The sequence below is a fragment of the Pseudonaja textilis genome, chromosome 2, assembly GCF_049901715.1.
Source record: "Pseudonaja textilis isolate UNSWEBS1 chromosome 2, rPseTex1.2, whole genome shotgun sequence".
Taxonomy (NCBI): Eukaryota; Metazoa; Chordata; class Lepidosauria; order Squamata; family Elapidae; genus Pseudonaja; species Pseudonaja textilis.
The window spans coordinates 67,175,723-67,191,405 of NC_141991.1; the positions used below are offsets into that span (position 1 = coordinate 67,175,723).

Below are 15,683 nucleotides of genomic sequence, written 5' to 3' on the forward strand. Positions count from 1 at the left end.
GACTTTTTAAACATTCTTATGGATGATCTTGACCAACAGTTTCACATTACAAAGCTCTGCGTATATGTACAACTTGGAGGTACATAATACATGAATATACTTTGTAAAAATAACATGCAGGACTTGTGTAGGCCAATGCGTGCTTTTCCACGTTGCACTGGGAAAAGGGAAAACACTGTTTCTGAGCAAGTTTTTTTTAAAGATTGTAGCCTAAAATATTTTGAAATTATCTTTCACAAAGGGAGACTAGATTCTGTTTGCAAAACTATATCCATTTTATAAATCAGTGATTATCTAGTGAGACCTGCAAGGTAAATAGAAATATTCTGAAGATGTAACAGCAGAGACCCTGTTTTACAAACCATTTAGGAGTATCTAAAGAAACAGCAGTTAATAATGTAATATCCATTAGATTAGTTTGCTGATCAATTAGATTGCTAAACCAAATAAAAATGTATTTGCAAAAATAAATGGAATAAACTGTGCAATAAACAGGTTATCTCTGGATGTGGCTTCTGCACTAGTTCAAAACAGGCTCCAGACTTAGCTGATTAGATGCTGTTAGCTTGTGTTGAGAGCCATTACTCCCCGTCCTCTACCTCTGCTCTTTTATTTGATAGAGGTGCAAATCTGTTTTTTTCTTGAACTGTCAAAGGTAGACAGTTCATTCTCTAGTTGGAAGGAAATGTCCTACCTTCCTGCCTCTTGGCTCAAGCAAATCCCACCAGTTTAAAGTAGCAATTTAGGGGAAAAAATGAAGCAAAGCAAAACAATCAGGCTGGTTTTGGACACCAGCTAATCCCATGTCAGGTAGAGAGTGAAACAGACAATAGACCTTTCCCCATTTGCATCTCACCATGGGACAAACTGTCCTATGATTGTGAGATGGGTGGCATATAAATTTAATAAATAAATAATAATTGTCCCTATGTTATTCATCTCACCCTCACCCAATACTACAGATGGCCATAAGTTACCCTTACCAGTTTCAGTATTAAAATTACTTTCTTCCTTAAGCAGTCAATAAACAGGTACAGTTTTACCAATGTACAATCTGATCTGCTTCGCCAAACAGCAGTATGCTATCAGGGGACCTCCAAGAGGTGGGATCAGCCTGGCATGTCACCTCCTCCCTTCTGAGCCAAACCCTGATTCACAGCTATATGGATCAGCACAAGCAAACCAGCTAATCAGTGGTGGTATTGATGGTAAAGGCTCAGGTATGGGTGCAGATGTTATTCTCTGCTCTGCTCTGCTCTGTCAGCACTTGTCTGGGATGCTTTTGCAGGTAGGTTATTGCACATTGGTGAAGCATGCTAAATCTGTAATCAGAGAAACTCAAACTGCATTAAAAGATGGGTGAAGCAGCAGAAAGTGAGCCAGTTTGGGCAATATCCTTATGCCTGTTGTCTGTTTGGATTATCACTATTTGTGCTGATCCAGGCAGTTAATAAACCCTCCCCCACTTCCCCTTACCCTGCCACCTCTCTAATTTGGCCAGCTAATCCCTGGACTAGGAGATTTGGCCAGGGACACTAGAGTCAAGTTCTGACAGATAGTTAGATCCAGAGGTCTAGATCAGGGGTGTCCAAACTTTCACCTTCCCTGGACCACATTAGAAGATGAAAATTTGGTTTGGGCCGCACATAAAATAACAGTAATGATACCTGATCATGCAAAAAAACCATAGAAAACATAGTTAACATATTAAATTTATTTGGAAATGAATTAGTGAGATGTTTTTATTATTTATTATTAATTATTTATTAAAAATTATTTATTTTTTATCATGGTTTTTTTATCACAGTTTATTTTCCGGCCAAATTTTGCGCGGTGGGGTGGGGGGGAAGAAAGCGAACATGCCTCATGCCTACCTCTCCTCCTGCAAATGGCCCGGCTGGATGAGGCAGGACTGGAAGGCAGAAGCAGCAGCGGCAGCAGGGGCAGAAGCAGCGGCGGCGGCAGGGGCAGAAGCAGCGGTGGCGGGGGCAGAAATGGCGGCGGGGGCAGAAGCAGCGGCGGGGGCAGAAGTGGCAGCGGGGGCAGAAGCGGCGGAGGGGGCAGCGGCGGCGGGGGCAGAAGCGGCAGCAGCAACAGCAGGAGGTGGTGCTCTGACGGCGCCCACCTTTTCTGTTGCTGCTTGGCCTGGTGCTCGCCTCACCCCACCTTGCGCCTGCCTCTCCTCCTCCTCCTTGCTGGCTCTGGCACGAAGGTTGGGGTGGGCACTGGGCTGCATTACGAGGTGTCCTGGGCGCATGCCGCCCGTGGGCTGCGGGTTGGACAAGCCTGGTCTAGATATTTCTCATGATCATTCTACAAATTATAGCAATTTGTGATGCCCTTTTCCATGGGAAAAGGCCAACCTTCTTTACATTGGAAATGAGTAATGTCTTCACCAACTGCAAGCCAAACAGAGGCAATTGGGATTTATGCTGGTTTTCTATTGATTTATAAATGGAGAACATTTTAACTGAGCCATGTAAAAGAACCCAGTTTTACCATTGCACGCTTCCTCTGGGCCATTGTACTGGAGAAAGTTGCAAGAGTCTGCAAATAAACAAGGCAGCTTAGATTCATTCTGCAGCTTCATTTAAAAATGCAACTTCTATAAAGGTTCTGTATCACTTAGGAATTCCTTCTCCTTCCATTTGCTAGAGCAGCATGCAACTAATCTTAATGATACTGGGAAGTGCACCTGGTTGCAAAGCTGCCAATATCATAACACATCCAGATGCTTTTAAGTGCAGTGAAGTGGATGGCACTAAGTAATTTAAGTGTTCCCCCTTTTAAAATAAACCATACTCTCTTGCAGTTTCCTTGTACAACAACATGTTTGTGGGTGGAAAGAACTGAGTTGAAAATGTATTTATTATTTTTTCATGGGAGTTTGAGATTATGATTGCTTTTGTTTATCCAGAAACTGCAGGAGATGAGAGGTTAGGATAATTGTAGAATGGCATCCTTTGCATTCTTGTAGAAATATCCCAGAAAAAATGCGGACATTGCTGCTAAAAAAATCTCTACATGGATGTGTCTATGAAGTTACTAGGAACCAAGCTCAACTCAGAGCAGTCTTTAGTGAATTGATCAGTTGGATGTATGAGGCTCCAATTGGCAGATGGGGATCTTAGCATATTCCTCTTTCCTGAACATCTGCAACGAAAATCTCTAGAAGTAATTTTCAAACAGCTGTGGGGTAACTTTAGTGAAAGAAACATTCTTAACCCTAACCCAACATTCCAACTCATGGTGGAATTTAAACCAGTCATTCAGCTGGCCTAATTATTTTCTTTCCTATTACTTACAATCAAAGGGAAGCTTGATCAAGAACAGAACCATTTTGACAGAGAATGAAGAGATGAAATGGCTTTCCATCATGATATCTCCTGCCAGCCATAGACAAGGTGGTACTGATAGAATGTACCTTCATCCTATGAGTAGAGTTTCTTTTGGATTTGTGTGAGGGGGATAACTGAGAAATACCAGATAATGTTGGAGGAGCTGTATATCAGATATTAGCAAACCGAAGAAGTCTCAACATTTTGGCAAACCTCCTTAGCTTCTTTTAAAAATATTAACTGGGTTCTATTTCAACTACTCATACTCATTAACAAAGAAAGGCATAAGATTACCATTTGAATAATATATCTTGATTGCCACAATAAAAGGAAATTCTGCAATAGTTTATTTCTTAGATTACTCATATAAGCATTTTTCTCCATCTGTTGCCCTTTACATCACAATCCCCATCAACTCAGAGACAAGGGAGCTATATTCCAAAATGTCTAAAAGGCACAGTGCAAAAAAAGATTACTCTCATATATTCTCTTACAGATTTTTTTTTGTAGCACACATTGGAGCAGAGAGAATGGTCTCAGCCCCCATTCTCATCTACTGTGGTTTGCTCCAAACACTGAAAAGTGCTGCAGAGTTGCAGCTTTAGGATTTGCTGAAATCGTTAGGATAAAAGAAGTTGGACTGTCTAGCTTTCCAGACTAAAAAAAGGCAGGGGTGTGTTTGGTTATACAATGCTCTAGGACAGATAGTGGGCCAAAGGGACTCAGTGCCCAATCTTAATTCCATTTCAGTTTCAGTCCCCATCTTTTGTCAAATGCAAGCTCTCTTCCTAACATTGAGAACAATTAACCAGTGGAACTGCTTGCCTTCAAAAGTTGTGGGCGCTCTATCACTGGAGACTTTTAAGAAGAGTCTGGACAGCTACATCTGGAATGATGTAGCGTAATGGTGGCTAACCTTTTTCAGCTCCCATACCGATAATTGCATACCAGCACCCAGAAAGCAATGTGTGCCGGCCCTCCCAAGCCTCCTGTGCATGCGTGTGCAATTTCCCCTCATGTGGTGTGCATCTTTGCGCATGTGTGTGCAATTCCTCCTCGCACTTAGTGTGTGTTAGGAATCTGTCCACCAATTAGTTGGGTTGGCAATATATAAACCAACAATGTATGCTTGTAGCTTTAAGACAAAATCACTGTATTGATTTATACTATATTCCGATTGGTTGATTATATTGCAAATTACCATAAGAGGGAGCTAGAGATTATTGCTTGCTCTCTCTGACATTCTGTATCTCTGACATTCTGTTGCTATCTAAGATTCTCTGTTGTATTTTTGCTATGCTTATACTTTGATATCTTTGTTTACTGTAAATAACAAAGGCAACTGGTAAGAAGACTTTGTAATTGGATATTCTTTGGACTGTTAAATGTATATGACCTGGACCATTTATTGGACTGTGCTATTTCTTAAAGTAAACTTTAACTCAATTTAGTGTATGTGTGTGTGGCTGGATAATTACTCATAACTACTCTCATAAACGTTTCCATGTGCATATCCTTGTTACTCAAGGGTTATTCTGTACATAACAGCGTGTCTGTGCATGTGCGCGTGATCCCCTCGTGTGTAGCCCATCCCTGTGCATGCACACATGTCTCCTGCGCACCCCCTCTGCCCCCCTGTGCATGCATACCAGATACCCAACAATAAGCTATTGGGCAGTGGTGTGCGTGCGCATGCGCAGGGTGGCTCTTCTGGACAACCTCTCTCATGCCGGGAGAAATGGCTCTGTGTGCCACTTCCGGCATGTGTGGCATAGGTTTGCCAACACAGATATAGCATCTCCAGCTTGAGCAAGGAGTTGGATGAGAAGACCCCTTCAAGATCCCTTCTGACTCTGCTATTCTGTTATCTAGCTTTCCTGAAATCTCCTGGATCCATGCTACTGTAATTTGTTTTATGCATAGTGAAGAAACAATGGCTCTAAAGTACTTTTTTTTCTGTGAATCAAAGGAAGTAACAGATTTTTCTTTTTCTTAGAACTGACTTCCCACTTCATGTTTTTCAACTTCCTGTGGAAGTCTCCACAGCCTGCTATCCCTGGGGAATCTTTGTGGCTTCCCATGCTCTCAATCTCTACTTCGCTTTTGGCTCTCTGTCAAAAGATTTTTTTCTTCTTCTTGGCACCCTTGTCTGAGGGCCATGTGTGTTTTCTTTAAGCATTCTGCCTCAGAACTATGCTATGCTATTTGGCCTTGTATATATGTATGGCTCTTAAACAGTGGCTGGATAGAGCATATTCATGAATCTTCTTCTGAGGTGGAAGGTTGAAGTCCCATTTTTTCTGCCTACATATACACAAATTTGGTCCAAAGTTATACCAATCTTAGGGACAGCATTATTACTATTTCATTGAGGCTACAGAAAGGAAATATTCTGAACCATCTTCTAGGCCTGGCCACAGTTAGTGATCAGGCATTTTGTCCCACAAAGAAACCTCTTTTCTTTAAAAACAGGATTGCTTTGGTCAAAAGAAAAGGGGGAAAGGAATAAGAATTTTTATATCAAACACAAGTTTTTTTAAAAAATATAACTAGATCATGTTATCTAGTTTAAGTAATGAAACAAGCAAGCTCAGAGAGCACCAAGGACCCCTCATGTCAACCCTGAGCTGCAAAAATTCTTTATTTTAACTGATGTACAAAAATGAAGATATTTTGCCAAGAAAAAAAGCTGCAAACTTAAATTGATTAAATATAAGGTACAAAATTAAAAGAAAAAATGCTTTAAATGTTTGAGGCAACTGAGACAAAATAGATGTCATAAAAATCCAGAAGAGTCAAATAGTGGTATCCAGAGGTGGTATTCAGCAGGTTCTGACCAGTTCTGGAGAACTGGTAGCGGAAATTTTGAGTAGTTTGGAGAACCGGCAAATCCCACCTCTGACTGGAGATTTTACAGGCTCCTTCCCCTGCCACGCCCACCAAACCACGCCCATAGAACTTGTAGTAAAATGTTTGACCACTGGTGGTATCCAAATATTAGAATAGGCAGTCATAAATCATACAAAGATTTTCTAATTCTTTCTCATCAGTAACAATGGTAAACTGTTATTGAGGATAGAATATTATAGAAGTATAATATATAATGGGCAAGCAAGACCAGCAGAATGATGCACTTGTTTTAGGTGGGATGTATTGTGGGGCATCATACCAGCCCTTCAACCACCTTCTTATCATAACTCAAGTTCAACAGAGGATACTATTTTGTCATCAGTGTTGTAAGATTCAGTGTCTGATTATATACATGAATTGATTGTTTGTTTCTTAGATTTATATTTTGGCTCTCCTCCAAATGACTTGAGCAGCAGATTGTAAGAAAACAAACTAATAATTCTGGAAATTCTTTATTGTTGGATTAAGGAGAACATGGGGGAAAACTCACAAAAGCCTTTTTTACATATGCAAAAAGACTTGTAAAATCCAGAAATTAAATGGGAGATTGAATCAAACATAACTTCTGTCCCCTCTTGCCAAAAATAGAGCTGGAAAAAAAGGCAAAAGAAGGCAACCAAAATGATCAGGGGTCCCATACAGCTATTTTAGAATAAAAAGCTCCAATGTTCCTGATCTTTATTGGGGTGGGAGCAAATGAAGGGGGACATGACTTTAAATCCAACATGGAATGGACATATGGGTAGGGAGATATTTGTTTTCACTGAATCAAAATATTAGGAACATGGGCCAGTCAGCAAAGTTAATTAGAGATGAAAGAAAATATTCTTCACACATAACATTATTTTGCTACCACATGATATGGTGGTCTCTTACTTGGATGGCTTTAAAGGTGTTTGATAAATCCATGAAAGGCAGGACTATCAAGGGCAATGGGTTTTGAAGAGTCAGTGTTATTTACAGGTTGGGGGGTGGGGGGAGCATGCCTGAAATTGCACATTCAGTTGCAACAAACAATGGTAGAAAGAGTCATGTTGGATAGCCAATGTGAGATAGAAAATGCTAGACTGAGATAACTCTTAGGTTGGTTCAGCAAAGCTGTTCTTATAGCCACCCACCTTTTTTTGCCAATCTTGTAAATGGTCTGAATGAATATCCTAATCTCAACTCAACAGGTTCATAATGCAGCTAACTATGCACATACTTTCATTTTAAGCATTTACCAATCTAGTATTAATCCATCCTTGAAACCTGGGCTATATCTCTCAAAAATATCAGCCTGTATTTCTAAAACATTATTATAATTGCACTAGCCCTGAATTAATACCAAATAATTTGTCAGAAGATAGAATTTTGCCATATGATTACCACACTTTTGGTTGCTGATTTGCTACATAGCTCCTATAGTATTTGTCTTTTAGGTTGAATAATAGTGACTTTTCTCTTAAAATGTAAGTGTAAATGTCACACAATTAGACCATGTATATCCTTACACTGACATCATTATGATTCTAATTCTATGGAATATATTCTTTGAAGAGGTGAGGAGTAAGGAGGAGGAGAAGGAGAAATATATATTCAGAATGAAGTGATTTACTTTAGTTTGCCAATTATCAAAACAAGTTGATGTTACAACTTGCAAAAGAATATGCCTTCTGTCCAACATTTCTCTCTGGAGAATAGTAACACAGTATTTTCTTCTAAGTGGCTGAGACATGTGTAAGGTGTTATAAATTGTCTGTTTCTAGCCATCTAGAGGTGTTAACATCATACTGGAGAAGCAGCTTAGATATGACAGACAGGAAACAGGAACTTTTGTGTCCAAACATACTGTAGATTAGTTTCTTGCTATAGTTTAGTATTAGCCAGGAGACTTAAAATGCAGTATTCTGCCTTGGACAATTCAAGGCAGTCCTTTCTATAATCTTGTATTTGTGTCTTCTCCTAAGTTGTTTTTTTTAATGGCATTTTCCGAAGAAAGTCAGTATTTTCAACCTTCTAGATTCTTCAATTTCTCTCAATGACTTATAGTAGCCTCATTCAGGCATTCTATAAAGCAGTATATAAGTCTAAGTGCTATTGCTATTCTAAATTTAAATTTACCTATATTCCTGCACAACATTTGGGATAAGTCCTGTAACTGCATTCAGCTCTTTACAACCCACTGCACAATTATAAATTCTGATGATCTGGGATTCTCAGCTGTATAGGGCATTGGAGCTGTGTTCACTCAGATGTATCTTGATCACAATCTTTTTCCAGACTTGCCAATTCAAGCTGGAAAGTGAACGGCTTGAGCAAAATAGTTTCCTTCATAAGTCATCTCAGAGTTCAATTACAAAACTTCCCAAAAGAGTAATATTGAAATGCTGGGTATTGTCTGGGAAGAATATTGTCAAATCTTCCAGGAATCTCTCAAGATTTGTAAATAGCATTTCCTGCAATACAGTGCCTTTATTCTTGATAATTGCAACATTTTCATGAGTAAGAGGATATGTTGTACTTCTTTGCTGCTACCCTTCAGTCACCATAGTCAACAAAAAGTGATACAACAAATCAGCCTATTGCTTGCAAAGTGTTCACCCACAATTAATGCATCCATACTAACTCATTTCTCATTAAACTATGTGTTTAAAACTCCTGAAGTCATATTTTCATACATATTCATAGATTTCATAGATTTTACAAACACATTCAAAAATATATTTTCTTGAAATTCAGGCTGCTTTAAACAAAGAGGGATTTAATGGCCAAGAGCTGTGCGCACGATGGGCAAAGCTTGAGTGTCGTAAAGTTCTAATCTTTTTGTTACTCAGGGGAAAAAAAGCCAGATCTCTTCAAACAGATCAAACCCCTCAAGCATTCCTAAGCAAGAACATTGTTGGTAAAATACTTTGGGTTTCTGAAAGTAGCAATTGTGTGGAATAGAAGGTCTACTAAGGTACACAAATTATTATTATGAATTATTATCTGATAGAGAGATAGGTGGTGTTTAAATGTAATAAATAAATCTAAGCAAGGGATTGGTCTGTAGATCTTGGGAGCTGGCAAAGCACAGAGACCACTGTTCTATTAACTGTCTGTGCAATCTAACTTGCAATATAATTTACTGAATTCATCTCTTTCTCTGTTTTAGTCTGGCAAAAAGCACTGCCTCATGTCTTGATAAGCAAGTTAATGAACAATGTTTGAAAATTACCAGCCTGATATTTTTAGTTACCGAGGGCAACGGCAAATAGGAAAAGGGAGTCCCATTAGATCACTGCATGCCCGTGACTAACATGTTGGAGATGGGCAGCATGTTGGCAGTGAAGGAACTTTTCAGAGGTCACACATATCCATCCATTCATGCATACCTGTTCTTTCCATAGGTCTCTGTCTGTTTCACTCATGCAGACATTATGTGTCTGTCTTTGGAACCTCACTTTGCCCTCCCTGTTATTCTGCTAAAGACTTATTTTTCCCTGCTGCTATCAGTAATCTGTTCCTTTGGCCCAGCTGATTATTGACAAAAGATCAGGCTTTGGAGTTCCATGGGCCATGGACAAAGTAAACATTTCCAGATTGTGGACTAATGACTCTATCATCAACACTAGTAATCATAACTGTAAAAACAACCATAGCCCTGAGGCACTTTAAAAAGTTAAAGGCCTGTAATCTACTTCACTGAGCAGCACCTGCCACAAAAATATTTTTGCCTCAATAAAAAGTACATACCACTGCAAATCTACGGCATTTGTTTTTTTGGGTATCACAACTCTTCCCTGTTTTTGTTTCAATGGACTAACACAATTTTCTTCTGGCAGCTGGTATTCTGGATTGTCACTATTTTTTATTTATGTGTATTTAAACTGTAACGGTATTCTCATCAGTTTTAATTTCATTGGCATCGAATTCTACTTTCCCCCCCTTCTTTACATACCTCTATATAATATATCTATGACTGAACATTACCCCTCATGCCTCTGACAAAGCAGACTCTCATCCAGGAAAGTGTTCCAGACTAGGTGTATTAGGCTTAGAAAGGTGCCATAAAAATCTTTGATTCTGACCAGGCCACATGATGTCCTTTTTGGCATGATCCTATCATTGTTGAAAAATGACGTTATAGTACTGATGTAGAATAGTTCCTTTGCCTCATGTCCTTCCCCCGCCCCCCCAAAATAAACCACATTAGTTTTACAAATTTCCTATCACTGGAAGTAAACTCCACTGACAGTAGGAGTAAATTGTCCTGAATTTAATTAGGTTTGCTTCAAAATAAATAGGGCGATTTGAAGGATCTTGGCCATCAGAAAGGTTTATATTTTGCCATCTAATACGCAGATCTTTTCCCCTGATCCATTGTGGAATTTATGTGAGTAACAGAAAGGCCCTATAAACAGAGGTGGGAAAGCCTGTGCCCCAGCTGTTGCTGAGCTCTACTCATGCCAACAAGCCAGAGAAAGCAGATGTAAGTTCTATGTAGCAAAAACCTAGAGGTTTCAGCTCCTAAATTAGAAAAAAGGTGGTGCATAAGGACCATTACATATTAACAATTTTTCAGAAAAGGTAGGCTGTTGCTTTGCTCGCTAGTGGATTGGCAAACTTTGCATGCAGAAGGCTGGCCCTGGTCCAATCACTATTATCTTCCAGTTTGCGTGGAATAAGACTTGCCAGACAAAGTAACTTGAGGAGCACTGTGACAGTCAACTGTTCTAAGCTACACTGCTGCACGGCCAGCCTCAATAGGGAGGAAGATTCCTGAAATGCTTTTGTGCTATTTCTGTGTATGTGTGTGTTAAAGAGAGAGAAAGAGATACTATAGTACAGGGCAGTCAAACTGCCAACCCGTGGGCTGGATGTGTCACGTGCAGGCCATGCCCACCCCAGAATGGGGAAAACATGATGAAATGTCACGTGATAGCAATGTGATGCCGTGAGTTTGCCACCCGTGCTGTAGTATAAAGATGTCAAGAGGTATTGCGATCCTGCTGTTTGCAACATTTACACATAAATAAGCACCAAGTGTTTTTTTTTTTAAATTTCAGCATTTCTGCTTCATCTTGATGGATAGGGCTCAATGCTCAAGTCTGTCAAGATCCTTCTTGAATCTTGAGTCTATCTTCCAGTGTTTAGCAATTCCCCTCTACTTGGTGTCACCCACAAATTTAATGAGTTCCCCCTTTATCCCCTCATCTAGATCATTTATGAAGATTTTGAAGAGCACAGGGTCCAAGACAGAACCTTGAAGTACCTCACTGTATGCTTCCCACCATGTAGATGTAGTTCCATTAGGGACTACATGCTGGGTGTGGTTGGTCAGCCAATGTTGAATCCATCTGGTGGTGATGTTGTCTATCCCACATTTTTCTATCTTATCAAGAAGTAAGCTTTAGTCTACTTTGTCAAATGCCTTACTGAAGCCATAGCATTTTGCTGTTCCACTAATTTAGTCACTTTATTAAAGATAAAGATTTGTTTAGCATGATCTGGGCATTAATAAACCCCTGCTGGCTTGTTCATTTCTAGGTGGTCACAAGTACACTGTTTGATTATCTTTCCCAGAATTTTCCCAGGTATGAATATCAAGCTGATGCATTGGCATCAGTTATGCTTCTTACATTACTGTACAAATTACTGTACAAATTGATCTCTTCTTCCTCATTCCTCTCATTTCCCTTCACATAACCTAATATCGTTCAAGGCTAATTTGTTAATAATCAGGCAGGTGGTCTGCTGCTTCATTCATATAATTTATATGGATGGGCAAATTCTCTCTTCATGAGCTTGCTCCTTTGAATCTTTCCCACATCCTCCCAACCACAGTAAAAGCTGGAAAGTCTATTTTGAGATGGGTGAAATGGAATACTGTCATGCCCCAGCATATAACTTTTATATACTGTTGTTGCTCTCTAGCCCCATCCAGTGGCCCAAGGGACAAATATGCCCCAACATATAGTCTTTATATACTGTTGTTGTGCTCTAGCCCTTTCTAGTGGCCGGAGAGACTAAATACCAAGTATATTGTTTGAAACTGATTCAATTCTCTTACCCATCAGCCCGCACTCACAAAACAAGTTCACGCTGGGAAGCCAGACTCCATTTTCTTTAGCATTTGGAAAAGGCAGAAGCACAAAGAAGAATCCCTCTTAATCTGTGGCACATGGTCATCCACGGACAAACCCACATCCCACACACAGAGCATCCTGATGAGATTTAAATTGCTTGTATTTATTAATTGTTATGTTCAGCAATAACTCAATACTGTCTATCTTGTATTTGATTCTCATTGTATGTATCCCTATTTTCCCCACTATATATTTCACTATATCCTATTTTTTTCAACAAAACATTCAGATCTACGCACACAGTCTTGTTTTATTGGATGATAGGTGGGTTTAGCTGCATGTCAAGCACACAAACTAACATGTAATGAGGACAGAACAAATACAAAGAGATTTTGTTCTTGACAAACATGGCACTGCTGCATCAGTCTGAATTTTTCCCACATCTCCACATCAACCCAAATTGATTGCCACTATTTAAGAAATGAAAAGATCTTTGATCAGGAGATGTTCAACAAACCTATTAATGATTTCAATAACAGATACATTTGGAAAATGCTATCCCTGTTATCTCCCATGGCTCTTAAGCTGGATGCATTAGGGTGTAAAAGCAATTTACCCTGGATTTCAATGGGTGCACTTCCTTGGAGAGATCGGGCAAAACAGACTATAGATAGAAAGGAATGTCATTGGCTACCTCAAACTCTTGTATCAAGATGCACATATTTGGAAATGGTATGTTTAAAATGCATGTAGACTGCATGTTAGAGAAAATAACTTTCTGTACATTAGGGAGGTTTTCTACAAAATCTACATTTTAGAAAAAGTTGCAGTCAGTATTCTATGTATCAGAAAACTTGCAAACCATAACAAATGTGGATTTTTTTAATAGTCTTTTTTAAAATTGCAAACATTTGGGAGAATGGAATCAGAAACTGCAGCTGGCAACCAGTGCTTATTAGTTCCAGCTGAAATAACTTCTCATTTAGATAATCCTACTTTTCATCATCCCTCTTCTACTGCCAGCCCAAATATTTATGTTTCAACAACTGCCAACTTCTCACAAATATATTTAAACTCTACATCTTTGACATCCACTCAGAATTAAAAATTAAGACAACATAGCAAGATGATGGTAAAAGCAAATATCACAATTACATAATAAAATTGTAAATGCTTTAGAAATGTTGTCAAAATGATTTCTTTTCACTGCAACAAGCAGTGATTTATGAGTTTATGGCACAAGAGAAATTAGCAAACATTTCTAAAAAAAGCACACTCAACTGTAAGAAATGTATTTTTAGATACTTTTGAAAATGATGGAATGAATGTATTTGAATTCATTTCAGAAGCTGTTTCTTCCATCATATGATGTTAGGAAACTCATCTATATTCACTTTAGAGGGAATTCTGAGACTGGAAATTTGTTTTGAATAGCACAACTGAGTGGAGCTTGAAGCAGTCGATGGAACGATCCATGTCTGTTTTTCCCAACCTTCCTTTTCACAGAGTAATTTACAGCAAGAAGAGAATCATTTTGTTGCGCATATTGTTCAATAATTGGGAATCAGAAATACTTATTGGAAAATCACCTAGAGATCTGATGTTGATAGTCCCAGATCTGCTTTCTGCCTACCCTTGCTCAAAATTAAAAGAAAGAGATTCAGAATAAGTTAGCTGGTACTAACCACTACTACCACCAACACTCTCAAGATTGCAGAAGAGAGCTTAGATTTCTGGGTGCTCCAAAGTAGCACAAGTGTTCTTCTCAAAAATTTGGCTATTTATTGATATCATTACATCAAAGCTGTTAAATTTCTGAGGTGCACTGTCTCCTCTTATCTTCCTCCAACTGTAGTTTTCAAGGTGTCTTCTCATTATTCCGGCTACTTTCTGCTATGAAAGGGAGTTGACAATAGAAAATATGGATGCAACCTACTAAACAGATCCATTATTCTCTATCTTGGAATCAGCATTATGGCCAAATTCAAGGAGACGGTGCCAGGAAATTCTCTTAACATGCATCTTCATTGCTAACTTCTAACAACTGCTATAACAGATGATGTGCTTCCCAGTAACCCACAGCAAAGTAGTCTGTAAGCTTTTCTTAGGAATCCAAAATATTTCCTACAATTTGTAACATGTACCTGCAGATGTACAGTTGGTGCTCTTTCAAAGAACACTTAGGGATTCCTTACAGCAAGATTTATTTTGTGCAAGAGGAAGAGGCTTCCAAACAGATGGTTTCTTTAATAATTAAAATAAAGTGCTAAAGTTTAGCTTGTTTCTTCCCTCCCTTCTTTCCATTTGGGTGGGAAAAAGTACTTTTCTCCTGTTTAAACTATAACTTCTGACTTTGGGAATCTTGCTTGGTCACGTTTGCTCACCAGGATACATGGAGTATATAATCCCACGGAGTTTGAGGAAATTACATTTATTATTTACATTATAATTACATTAAGTTAAATGCAGGAGCCAGTCCAGAAATTAACTCTGCCTTGCTTCCTATTTAAAAGAAGAAGAAGAAAAAAAAAAGGGGGGGGGGGGAGGCATGCATCAGTTGGGGTGAGAAAAAAGGTATCATGTTACCTGTGCAGAGGAGAAAAGGAGGAAAAAACCAGCTGCAGGTGATAGTCAGGAGGATTACTCACTCTTCCTCTCTCTTTGGTGATGCCCTTTCTAAGTTCCCTCTCTTTCAACTGCCGAATTTCTACCGGCAGAGAAGGAAATTCTCGAGGCTGACAGCAAGAGTGATAGCTGCCTCCAATTCTATTCCTACTTCCCTCCCACTTCTCCCCCACCCCCACTTATCAAAGCAGCCAATGAGTTGGCTGGCTGATTTTTGCATGTATGAGTCAAGGAAGGAGTGGGCAGAATGAGAATTTTCAAGGGCTTGCCTTTCCAAGAAAGCGATGTCTGCAGAATCCACCATCATATCAGGCCAGAAAAAAATCTGTCTAAAATCCCAGAACAACATACTCACAAGAGCAGCTTCCTCTAGAGTATTACACAATGTGGGCATAGTTGGGAAACAGCAAAAAGACACCCAGTTTGCCCAAAGGCAGTCCCATCCTTTGCCAGACAGTAAGGCACATAATGGAGTCGACCAAGATTTTATTTGCTTGACAAGTATAGCAGGTTGTGGTAAGAATAATATAATAATATAAAGGAAAAAGCTCCTGTTACTGGTCCCCTATGAATAAGTCATCCAAAAGGTCAGTTGAAGAAAACAGATTTGTTTTCTGAAACAACTTAGAGCAGGTATTAGCAATGGAAACAGTGATGTGTAGGACACGTGGCAAGCTTTTTCTCTGTTTGCATGTAAAAATATTACTCAAAGGGAAAAAAAAGAAAGTGAACTTTTCTCACTAATTCTAAACTGAATTAT

General features: G+C 39.1%; 1 protein-coding gene across 3 annotated transcripts in view; it reads right to left on the reverse strand.

Annotated features, from left to right (window-relative positions):
• The window catches only part of HRH2 (histamine receptor H2), a 45,606-nt gene extending 30,535 nt beyond the window's left edge, over positions 1–15,071 (reverse strand). For all 3 annotated transcript variants that reach the window (XR_015741703.1, XR_015741704.1, XM_087924214.1), the window contains exon 1: positions 14,885–15,071. The gene's annotated coding sequence lies outside the window, so the exon portion shown is untranslated. The remainder of the gene's footprint in view (positions 1–14,884) is intronic.
• Positions 15,072–15,683: the final 612 nt, after the last annotated feature.